The sequence below is a fragment of the Crinia signifera genome, chromosome 6 (assembly GCF_055691185.1).
Source record: "Crinia signifera chromosome 6, ASM5569118v1, whole genome shotgun sequence".
Taxonomy (NCBI): Eukaryota; Metazoa; Chordata; class Amphibia; order Anura; family Myobatrachidae; genus Crinia; species Crinia signifera.
The window spans coordinates 255,720,709-255,733,439 of NC_139222.1; the positions used below are offsets into that span (position 1 = coordinate 255,720,709).

Here is a 12,731-nt window from a genome sequence, read left to right on the forward strand (position 1 = left end):
CTGGAAACCCCCATTGCAATTACATATGGATGTGCATGCATCACATGGTTCCTATCAGAAGATATACGGTTCCTATCACAAGAATCTTTTGATACATCTCCTCAAGGAAAATGGAAAAAAATGTGTGGTGCGCAAATCAACAGCAGCTGGCACAGGGCGGTCAGGCCCTAAAGTACAAGAAATGAATAAAGAGATTTGTGCCTGCGCTGGCTGCTTCCAAATAATTGTATCAGACGTTTCTCAAAAAAGTATAAACAATTTATTAAAATATACACATAAATAAAATCACACTACATATATTAGCTGAGAGTCCTTTTTGTTTAAGGTATTGTCTCACTGAGAGCGATATCGCAAATGCTAGCTGAGAATACTGATAATAAAGTGCTGTGAAATTTATATTACCATCCTGGTCGGTCTGGAAGATATTTGTATGCCAGAGTCGGGATCACAGTCCTGAATTAGGCCCTATGACGGGCGGGGGTATATCACTCCCCTTAGAAGATGATGTCCTTTGGAGACTGGGATTTAGGGATCATGCAGGTATCCCAAAGGCTGGAACTCCAGTGTTTTTCCAAGCAGGACTTCTCAAGATGGTGAGTGGCTGTGTCCCTTTAAACAGCAATAGATTTTCAAACGACCAAATTTTGGATGTGTCCCATTGGGGGAAATATGGGGTATCAGGCACCGGGTCTCAGCAGCACAATAGGGGTGTCTTTGGCAAGGCTCAACGCGTTTCCCCGGATGTAACCTCCGGCTTCTTCAGGAGCAAGTGTATCTATGTGAGTTCTCAGCTCACTATTTATACCTGAGGACTAATTGTCTATGACAAACACCTGAGTGTGATAACCATTTAAAAACTCTAAATAATATGAGAAACGTCTCTAAACTTACATAGGAAAGTACTCTATATTGAGATGGAGGCAGTCATATATATATAAACACCTTTTTCATAAGAATAAATACTTTTCTTTCACATGGGTATATATGCGGTCATGTGACCCGGAAACAACCACCATTATAGTCCACCCTGAGAAACATATATGTGTATAGGGCATTATTATACAATAAAAATGGGCGGTCTTCATACAGGGCGATCAGGGAAGTAAAGAGGACCGCGGCGCCGTGCACCGATTGCCGGTATCGGTAACACGATCGCCACGGACCCCTCCGCCTACCTGAACGCTATTCCGCCCGTTGCCCAGCAACCGCTCCCGGTCACGTGCACGTCACGTGACTCGGGGGCGTGCTGGACGGCGTACAGCGATGCGTCCTCTCTGCTTAGGGGATAGGGGCGTGTGACGCCCTATTCACGCACGGAGGCTCGCGAGAACTGGCTGTTCTCATGTTAGGCCGTGCGTGTCTCCAGTGGCAGAGTCCCAGCATCGCTGAGTTGCCTAGCAACAGACGGAGAATGGTCTATGAGACCAAACCACTGAAATTGCCGTATTTATATAGATAGAATGTGCAAACATTATGCATAAAAAAATATTAGCAAATAATGTGGATTATATTCCAATAATTAATGGATGAATATTAGTTCAGATACATTGGGGTACAATGGAGATTCATTATACATCGGGTAATAATTTTTAGAGAACATATAATACTCAATGGATACAGATACATGGTTTTATCACGGATATCATTTTTCATATATACATTACAGAAACATAGAAACACAATGGATGATAATTGGATATTAATTCGTAAAAAAAATTCAGATATATAAAACAGAACATGACTAATTCACAACACTGTATTTAGCTCTATTGATTCGTTTAATCCATCAGGATATAATGAGTTGTATTTCAAGGTCCAAAAGATCTCTTGTTTGCATAGGATATTAAATCTATCGCCTCCACGGGCTGTAAAACCAATGCATTCTAGACCTGTTATAGTTAAACATGCTGGGTTCGAATTATGATGGGTCTTATAATGACGTGAGACGCTATGTTTTAGAAAGCCTTTTAGGATGTTACGACGATGTTCCATAAAGCGGGTCCTTATGGATCTCGTTGTCCTTCCCACATATGGAAGATTACAACTACAACGTAATAAGTATATCATGTATGTGGAGTCACAATTCATAAAGGATTTAGGATTTTCAGATTTATCTACTCCAGTTCCTGTTAGCATGGATTTTTTTGGAACATGTGTGCACATAGTGCATTTGTTCTTACCGCACTTAAAAAAACCATTGGGTTTATTAGGGAGCCATGCTAAATGGTCATTAATTTCTGGTTTTTTTGATACATTTGTTTTTTTCAGGAAGCTAGGTGCTAATATTGTTTTCAAAGTTTTATTCTTTTTGTACACAAAGGCTGGTTTTTTAGGAATAATGTTAGAAAGAATTTTGTCCTGATGTAGGACTCTATAGTTACGAGAAACAATATTTTTGATATCATTAGCTCTAGTGTTGAATTTGCTTATAAAAGCAATATCTTTTTTATCATTTATTTCTTTGGAGGTATTTTTGATCTTAGTTTTGTTTTTTGGAATTAGAAGGTCGTTTCTATTCATTTCCAGTGCGTTAGAATAGGCCTGATTTAAAAGTTCCTCTGGGTACTCTCTCTCCCTGAAGGAGTTAAACATTATTTCTGCTTGTATTTTGAATTGATCTTCATCAGTGCAATTGCGCCGTAGGCGCATAAATTGGCCTTTGGGGATATTGGTTTTCCAAGGCATGTAATGTGCACTTTTGAAATGCACATATGCATTTGTATTCACAGGTTTTAAATAATTAGAGAAAAACAGGGGTAAACTGTAGAATTAGCGCTTGTGGTGCTCACAGATAAACTCAGTCCGTGTGAAAATAATCACAAATAATCGCAAAGAGTTAATGTCACCAATTAGAGGTATCCATGAAATGTAGGAAAATTGCTAGTAGGATCCTCCAAATGTCACGTCCTCAATAATGGTGTATAATATGAAATGACACAATGCAGAAAAACATAGTGCAAACTTTTTTTAAACAAATGAAATTTAATAAAAAGAAGTGCACTCACAATTTTTATGCTTATTACAAGCATATAGGTAAAAACCGCTCACAGGTGGGACTGCGGTCCAACAGCAGGCAGTGGGGTACAGACTGACAAACAGGTCCGGATCCTGGAAGAAAGCTGGAGCCCAATGGTACCGACAGTAAAAGTCCGTTTTGTAGCGATGGTTTAAAATGCGAGACACGCCAAATGCATTTCGGACACAAATGGTCCTTCCTCAGCAGCGTGTCTGACAGTGTCCGCAGAGTTCTTTATATACGGTGTCCAAATGGGACCAAACAAACAAGATTACTTCCGCCTTTCGGCGTGTCAAAGATGGCCGTGCGTTCCATCTCCAATAGATGGTGCGTTCCAAACGCTCTCCGGCTAGTAACACTGCAGGAGAGAGGCGCTTCCGTCTCTGCTACCACAAAGTATGGCCGTGCGGTCCACCGATATCAGCTAGTGCGTTCCAATACGCGCTCCAGCATATGAACTAACATAATCATACAATACATAGAATAATTTAGAATAAAAATAGTGTCATTTCATAAAACCTGAAGAGATGGTCAGGGAATGCTAAAAATATCATTGGTTAAAAAATTCTTTAAAGCATCACAAATATTTATAGCAGCATATAGTTATTGCACAGAGAGTGGAGATTTTTAGCAGCATAGACAATAAATAAATAAAATAAATACAGATAAAACTAACAGGGATACTAATAAGTTTGGCTAAGACAAGAAATGTTTCAACTCGAATTCTCCGTTTAACCCCTCGGGTACAAGAGTGTTCAAACGGTAGATCCATTTCATTTCTGACTGTGCCAATCTCTTATCTAAATCCCTTGTACGCCATCTAGGGGAGATTAATTGAATTCCCCAAAAATTTATGAGGTGACATTCTTTAGATTGATGGTGATTTTTAAAATGTTCAGACAGCGTATGAGTGGTGAGGCTCTTTCGAATGTTATAAACGTGTTCGGCAAGCCTAACTTTAAGTGGGCGACTGGTTCTGCCGACATAAAAAAGATGGCACGAACATTCCAATAGATAAACAATATTCTTGGAGTGACACGTTATAAACTCATTAATTTTATATTTCTTTTTATTGACCTCAAAGTCAACCATTTTGCGATTGGTGACCTTTACTGACCTACACATAAGGCATTCTCCACAGCGGTGAAACCCTTTTGTTCTAATACTGTGTCTAGGGCCTACATCAATGGTGCTCTTTACCAAATGGTTCCTAAGAGACGGAGCCCTTCTATAAATAAAGACTGGCTTATCAGGGATTATATTGCCAATAATTGGATCCTGTTTAATCAGGTGCCAATTTTTCTTAAAAACAGTCTCAATTTTTGAGTGAAGCTGATTGAATTGTGTAATGAACGCCCATTGAAACTTGTTATCTGTTGTTTTGGGTTCTTTTATTTTCAAGAGATCACTCCTTTCTATGGTGTTAATTTTATTAATTGCTGTTTCTAGAACATACGGAGAGTAGCCTTTCGCTGCTAATCTCTCTGATACATCCTCTAATTGTTGGTTACATACCTCCATATTCGAGCAATTGCGTTTTATCCGAGTGTACTGGCCAAAAGGAATTCCTTTGAGCCAGTTAGTGTGATGTTGGCTTGTTATCTCTATGTAACCATTCGAGTCGGTGGGTTTTCTAAACGTTTTTGTGTTGACCTTTCCGTCCTCAATGTATATTGTTAGATCTAAGAAAGATATTTCTGCAGGACTCGTAATAAAAGTCAAGTTGATGGAGAACTCATTGGTATTAAGATCATTACAAAAAGTTAAAAGATTCTCCTGACCATCTCTCCACACAAAGAAAATATCGTCAATAAAACGCTGCCAGAGCACCAGACCCGCCCCCAGAACGCCACCCTGCCAAATCCTAAGGTGTTCCCAATAGGACATGAACAGGTTCGCGTAACTAGGGGCGAATCTAGTGCCCATAGCAGTTCCAACGCACTGCAAGTAAAAGCTTCCGTCATGGTAAAAATAATTATTTGATAAAATAAAATCAATACTTTCCAGAATGAAGCTTTTCAAATCTGTATTTAGGGTGGACATATCTAAAAAGAAGGAGACTGCCTGTAGGCCTTGTTCTTTGCGAATAATTGTGTAGAGCGTGCTTACATCCGCACTGCAAAGAATGTCTCCTTCACGCCACTCATAATTGGTTAGGTTTCGAAGTAGATTTCCAGTGTCCTTTAAATATGCCTTTGTATTGGACACTAGTGGCTGTAAAAAGTAGTCCACATAGGCAGAAAGGTTGCTTGTAAGGCTATTACAGCCTGATACAATTGGCCTCCCCGGAGGTTTATTGGCATCTTTATGGACCTTGGGGAGGACATAGAGGGAGGGTACAGAGGGTTCTTTAATATTTAAAAATTCAAACTCCTTTTTTGAGATAATATTTTTCGTAAGGGCTTGAGTGGTAAGTGCCAACAAAGCTTTACTAATACGCATGGTGGGGTCAGTTTTTAATTTTTTGTAGGTGTTATCATTAGTAAGTTGTCGATTGATCTCTTCCATATAAAGTTCTTTTTTCATGACAACTACACCTCCTCCCTTGTCGGCAGGTTTTATTACTACAGATTTGTCCTCTTTAAGGATCTCCAAAGCTTCGAATTCTTTTTTGGTAAGGTTACATTTTTTACCATATTTGGAATTACCCTTATTTACAATTTTATTAATTTCGTCCGTGACCACTTTGTTAAAGCAGTCTAAAAAACTACCTCTGCAGTGCGTTGGATAAAAAGTAGAGGCAGGTTTAAAAGGTGTTGAGGTATCAGAGGATGTTACAGTATCAACAGTATCTCTCGATTCAAAGAAACGTTTAATAGTTAGTTTACGAATAAATTTCTGGACATCCAGAAACAAGTCAAAACTGTTAGGTTTAAATGTAGGGGCAAATTTTAAACCCTTTTGAAGAATTTTAATCTCTGTGTCCGTTAATTCTCGACCGGATAGATTAAATATTTTGCCCTCATTCGTATTAACGTTATCTTTAATGGTCGGAGCAAATTTCTTCTTTTTTCTTTTAGATTTTAATTTAGTGGCCCCTCCTCTTTTTCCTCTTTTAGTGGCTTTATTTCTATTGACTACCTTCTCCAATGTTTCTGACGATCCCTCTCTAAAAAAGAAGGGGTTGCAATATTGGGTCCTTCATCAAATCTATCCAGAGTTACATATCTGTTGTTAGTTTCAATATTAAACTCATCTCTGGTTTCATCTCTTTGACGATAAGTCCGTCTTGGAGTTTCCCAATTACCATCAGTATTAGTGGGTCTATTTTTGTGCCAATTCCTATTTTGTCTATAGTTACGCTGGCTGGTGAAGTGTGATTTATCGTTATACGTATTTTTATCCCATACAGGTAACTGCATTCTCTCCTCTAAACTTGAATTATATTGTTTTTTTCTCCATGTTGGTGCTTTTCTATTAAAAGTGTTATGGGGAGTAAAAGTCCTCCTCATTGGAGGAATTTTTTTGGGTTCTACAGTGGGAGGTTTAATGTGTTCGGGTTCCTTGGACGGATTACTGTCTCTAAGGAATTTTTTTCCCTTCCTTTCACGTAATTCCCTTGTATTTTTTCCTATTTTTGCCAAGAGGGACTCCTCGTACAGGCCAAAATCCTCAATTTCTTTAAACGGTTTAACAGATTCTTGTAGGACTGAAATTTCCTCATTAAGGAGTTTTAATGTCTTAGTTCGCTCCTTAATAATTAAATCAATTAGAGAAAATGAACATGTTTCTAAGATGGTATTCCAATCTTTTATAAATGACATATCTGATGAATTGAAGGAAGGGGGTTTTGATATTCTTAACCCTTTCGGGATGATTTTTGAGGATAGATAGTGTTCTAATGTAACCACCTCCCACCAGAGTTTATTCTCCTTCAACATCACTGATTCAAGTTTAAAAAAGACCGATCCTAGATTTTCATCACTTATATTGATATTCTCGTCTTGGGATGAGAAAGTATTCTTAACCAATTGGTTCCTCATATCTCTAAATGCGAACATGTTTGCAGCACTTTTCACAAAAATAATTGAATGAGAGATAATGTACGATAGAAGATATTTTGTGAATACGTGCGCACAACACACATGCAGCTTGACTACAGTTAAGGTGACATCCAAAAATCACCTTACATATGACATAAAGAAAAACAGGGGTAAACTGTAGAATTAGCGCTTGTGGTGCTCACAGATAAACTCAGTCCGTGTGAAAATAATCACAAATAATCGCAAAGAGTTAATGTCACCAATTAGAGGTATCCATGAAATGTAGGAAAATTGCTAGTAGGATCCTCCAAATGTCACGTCCTCAATAATGGTGTATAATATGAAATGACACAATGCAGAAAAACATAGTGCAAACTTTTTTTAAACAAATGAAATTTAATAAAAAGAAGTGCACTCACAATTTTTATGCTTATTACAAGCATATAGGTAAAAACCGCTCACAGGTGGGACTGCGGTCCAACAGCAGGCAGTGGGGTACAGACTGACAAACAGGTCCGGATCCTGGAAGAAAGCTGGAGCCCAATGGTACCGACAGTAAAAGTCCGTTTTGTAGCGATGGTTTAAAATGCGAGACACGCCAAATGCATTTCGGACACAAATGGTCCTTCCTCAGCAGCGTGTCTGACAGTGTCCGCAGAGTTCTTTATATACGGTGTCCAAATGGGACCAAACAAACAAGATTACTTCCGCCTTTCGGCGTGTCAAAGATGGCCGTGCGTTCCATCTCCAATAGATGGTGCGTTCCAAACGCTCTCCGGCTAGTAACACTGCAGGAGAGAGGCGCTTCCGCCTCTGCTACCACAAAGTATGGCCGTGCGGTCCACCGATATCAGCTAGTGCGTTCCAATACGCGCTCCAGCATATGAACTAACATAATCATACAATACATAGAATAATTTAGAATAAAAATAGTGTCATTTCATAAAACCTGAAGAGATGGTCAGGGAATGCTAAAAATATCATTGGTTAAAAAATTCTTTAAAGCATCACAAATATTTATAGCAGCATATAGTTATTGCACAGAGAGTGGAGATTTTTAGCAGCATAGACAATAAATAAATAAAATAAATACAGATAAAACTAACAGGGATACTAATAAGTTTGGCTAAGACAAGAAATGTTTCAACTCGAATTCTCCGTTTAACCCCTCGGGTACAAGAGTGTTCAAACGGTAGATCCATTTCATTTCTGACTGTGCCAATCTCTTATCTAAATCCCTTGTACGCCATCTAGGGGAGATTAATTGAATTCCCCAAAAATTTATGAGGTGACATTCTTTAGATTGATGGTGATTTTTAAAATGTTCAGACAGCGTATGAGTGGTGAGGCTCTTTCGAATGTTATAAACGTGTTCGGCAAGCCTAACTTTAAGTGGGCGACTGGTTCTGCCGACATAAAAAAGATGGCACGAACATTCCAATAGATAAACAATATTCTTGGAGTGACACGTTATAAACTCATTAATTTTATATTTCTTTTTATTGACCTCAAAGTCAACCATTTTGCGATTGGTGACCTTTACTGACCTACACATAAGGCATTCTCCACAGCGGTGAAACCCTTTTGTTCTAATACTGTGTCTAGGGCCTACATCAATGGTGCTCTTTACCAAATGGTTCCTAAGAGACGGAGCCCTTCTATAAATAAAGACTGGCTTATCAGGGATTATATTGCCAATAATTGGATCCTGTTTAATCAGGTGCCAATTTTTCTTAAAAACAGTCTCAATTTTTGAGTGAAGCTGATTGAATTGTGTAATGAACGCCCATTGAAACTTGTTATCTGTTGTTTTGGGTTCTTTTATTTTCAAGAGATCACTCCTTTCTATGGTGTTAATTTTATTAATTGCTGTTTCTAGAACATACGGAGAGTAGCCTTTCGCTGCTAATCTCTCTGATACATCCTCTAATTGTTGGTTACATACCTCCATATTCGAGCAATTGCGTTTTATCCGAGTGTACTGGCCAAAAGGAATTCCTTTGAGCCAGTTAGTGTGATGTTGGCTTGTTATCTCTATGTAACCATTCGAGTCGGTGGGTTTTCTAAACGTTTTTGTGTTGACCTTTCCGTCCTCAATGTATATTGTTAGATCTAAGAAAGATATTTCTGCGACGACTCGAATGGTTACATAGAGATAACAAGCCAACATCACACTAACTGGCTCAAAGGAATTCCTTTTGGCCAGTACACTCGGATAAAACGCAATTGCTCGAATATGGAGGTATGTAACCAACAATTAGAGGATGTATCAGAGAGATTAGCAGCGAAAGGCTACTCTCCGTATGTTCTAGAAACAGCAATTAATAAAATTAACACCATAGAAAGGAGTGATCTCTTGAAAATAAAAGAACCCAAAACAACAGATAACAAGTTTCAATGGGCGTTCATTACACAATTCAATCAGCTTCACTCAAAAATTGAGACTGTTTTTAAGAAAAATTGGCACCTGATTAAACAGGATCCAATTATTGGCAATATAATCCCTGATAAGCCAGTCTTTATTTATAGAAGGGCTCCGTCTCTTAGGAACCATTTGGTAAAGAGCACCATTGATGTAGGCCCTAGACACAGTATTAGAACAAAAGGGTTTCACCGCTGTGGAGAATGCCTTATGTGTAGGTCAGTAAAGGTCACCAATCGCAAAATGGTTGACTTTGAGGTCAATAAAAAGAAATATAAAATTAATGAGTTTATAACGTGTCACTCCAAGAATATTGTTTATCTATTGGAATGTTCGTGCCATCTTTTTTATGTCGGCAGAACCAGTCGCCCACTTAAAGTTAGGCTTGCCGAACACGTTTATAACATTCGAAAGAGCCTCACCACTCATACGCTGTCTGAACATTTTAAAAATCACCATCAATCTAAAGAATGTCACCTCATAAATTTTTGGGGAATTCAATTAATCTCCCCTAGATGGCGTACAAGGGATTTAGATAAGAGATTGGCACAGTCAGAAATGAAATGGATCTACCGTTTGAACACTCTTGTACCCGAGGGGTTAAACGGAGAATTCGAGTTGAAACATTTCTTGTCTTAGCCAAACTTATTAGTATCCCTGTTAGTTTTATCTGTATTTATTTTATTTATTTATTGTCTATGCTGCTAAAAATCTCCACTCTCTGTGCAATAACTATATGCTGCTATAAATATTTGTGATGCTTTAAAGAATTTTTTAACCAATGATATTTTTAGCATTCCCTGACCATCTCTTCAGGTTTTATGAAATGACACTATTTTTATTCTAAATTATTCTATGTATTGTATGATTATGTTAGTTCATATGCTGGAGCGCGTATTGGAACGCACTAGCTGATATCGGTGGACCGCACGGCCATACTTTGTGGTAGCAGAGGCGGAAGCGCCTCTCTCCTGCAGTGTTACTAGCCGGAGAGCGTTTGGAACGCACCATCTATTGGAGATGGAACGCACGGCCATCTTTGACACGCCGAAAGGCGGAAGTAATCTTGTTTGTTTGGTCCCATTTGGACACCGTATATAAAGAACTCTGCGGACACTGTCAGACACGCTGCTGAGGAAGGACCATTTGTGTCCGAAATGCATTTGGCGTGTCTCGCATTTTAAACCATCGCTACAAAACGGACTTTTACTGTCGGTACCATTGGGCTCCAGCTTTCTTCCAGGATCTGGACCTGTTTGTCAGTCTGTACCCCACTGCCTGCTGTTGGACCGCGTCCCACCTGTGAGCGGTTTTTACCTATATGCTTGTAATAAGCATAAAAATTGTGAGTGCACTTCTTTTTATTAAATTTCATTTGTTTAAAAAAAGTTTGCACTATGTTTTTCTGCATTGTGTCATTTCATATTATACACCATTATTGAGGACGTGACATTTGGAGGATCCTACTAGCAATTTTCCTACATTTCATGGATACCTCTAATTGGTGACATTAACTCTTTGCGATTATTTGTGATTATTTTCACACGGACTGAGTTTATCTGTGAGCACCACAAGCGCTAATTCTACAGTTTACCCCTGTTTTTCTTTATGTCATATGTAAGGTGATTTTTGGATGTCACCTTAACTGTAGTCAAGCTGCATGTGTGTTGTGCGCACGTATTCACAAAATATCTTCTATCGTACATTATCTCTCATTCAATTATTTTTGTGAAAAGTGCTGCAAACATGTTCGCATTTAGAGATATGAGGAACCAATTGGTTAAGAATACTTTCTCATCCCAAGACGAGAATATCAATATAAGTGATGAAAATCTAGGATCGGTCTTTTTTAAACTTGAATCAGTGATGTTGAAGGAGAATAAACTCTGGTGGGAGGTGGTTACATTAGAACACTATCTATCCTCAAAAATCATCCCGAAAGGGTTAAGAATATCAAAACCCCCTTCCTTCAATTCATCAGATATGTCATTTATAAAAGATTGGAATACCATCTTAGAAACATGTTCATTTTCTCTAATTGATTTAATTATTAAGGAGCGAACTAAGACATTAAAACTCCTTAATGAGGAAATTTCAGTCCTACAAGAATCTGTTAAACCGTTTAAAGAAATTGAGGATTTTGGCCTGTACGAGGAGTCCCTCTTGGCAAAAATAGGAAAAAATACAAGGGAATTACGTGAAAGGAAGGGAAAAAAATTCCTTAGAGACAGTAATCCGTCCAAGGAACCCGAACACATTAAACCTCCCACTGTAGAACCCAAAAAAATTCCTCCAATGAGGAGGACTTTTACTCCCCATAACACTTTTAATAGAAAAGCACCAACATGGAGAAAAAAACAATATAATTCAAGTTTAGAGGAGAGAATGCAGTTACCTGTATGGGATAAAAATACGTATAACGATAAATCACACTTCACCAGCCAGCGTAACTATAGACAAAATAGGAATTGGCACAAAAATAGACCCACTAATACTGATGGTAATTGGGAAACTCCAAGACGGACTTATCGTCAAAGAGATGAAACCAGAGATGAGTTTAATATTGAAACTAACAACAGATATGTAACTCTGGATAGATTTGATGAAGGACCCAATATTGCAACCCCTTCTTTTTTAGAGAGGGATCGTCAGAAACATTGGAGAAGGTAGTCAATAGAAATAAAGCCACTAAAAGAGGAAAAAGAGGAGGGGCCACTAAATTAAAATCTAAAAGAAAAAAGAAGAAATTTGCTCCGACCATTAAAGATAACGTTAATACGAATGAGGGCAAAATATTTAATCTATCCGGTCGAGAATTAACGGACACAGAGATTAAAATTCTTCAAAAGGGTTTAAAATTTGCCCCTACATTTAAACCTAACAGTTTTGACTTGTTTCTGGATGTCCAGAAATTTATTCGTAAACTAACTATTAAACGTTTCTTTGAATCGAGAGATACTGTTGATACTGTAACATCCTCTGATACCTCAACACCTTTTAAACCTGCCTCTACTTTTTATCCAACGCACTGCAGAGGTAGTTTTTTAGACTGCTTTAACAAAGTGGTCACGGACGAAATTAATAAAATTGTAAATAAGGGTAATTCCAAATATGGTAAAAAATGTAACCTTACCAAAAAAGAATTCGAAGCTTTGGAGATCCTTAAAGAGGACAAATCTGTAGTAATAAAACCTGCCGACAAGGGAGGAGGTGTAGTTGTCATGAAAAAAGAACTTTATATGGAAGAGATCAATCGACAACTTACTAATGATAACACCTACAAAAAATTAAAAACTGACCCCACCATGCG

At 38.1% G+C, this 12,731-nt stretch overlaps 1 protein-coding gene across 1 annotated transcript in view; it reads right to left on the minus strand.

Annotated features, from left to right (window-relative positions):
* The window catches only part of LOC146009234 (alpha-2-macroglobulin-like), a 213,705-nt gene that overhangs the window by 108,433 nt on the left and 92,541 nt on the right, over positions 1-12,731 (minus strand). The window lies entirely within an intron of this gene.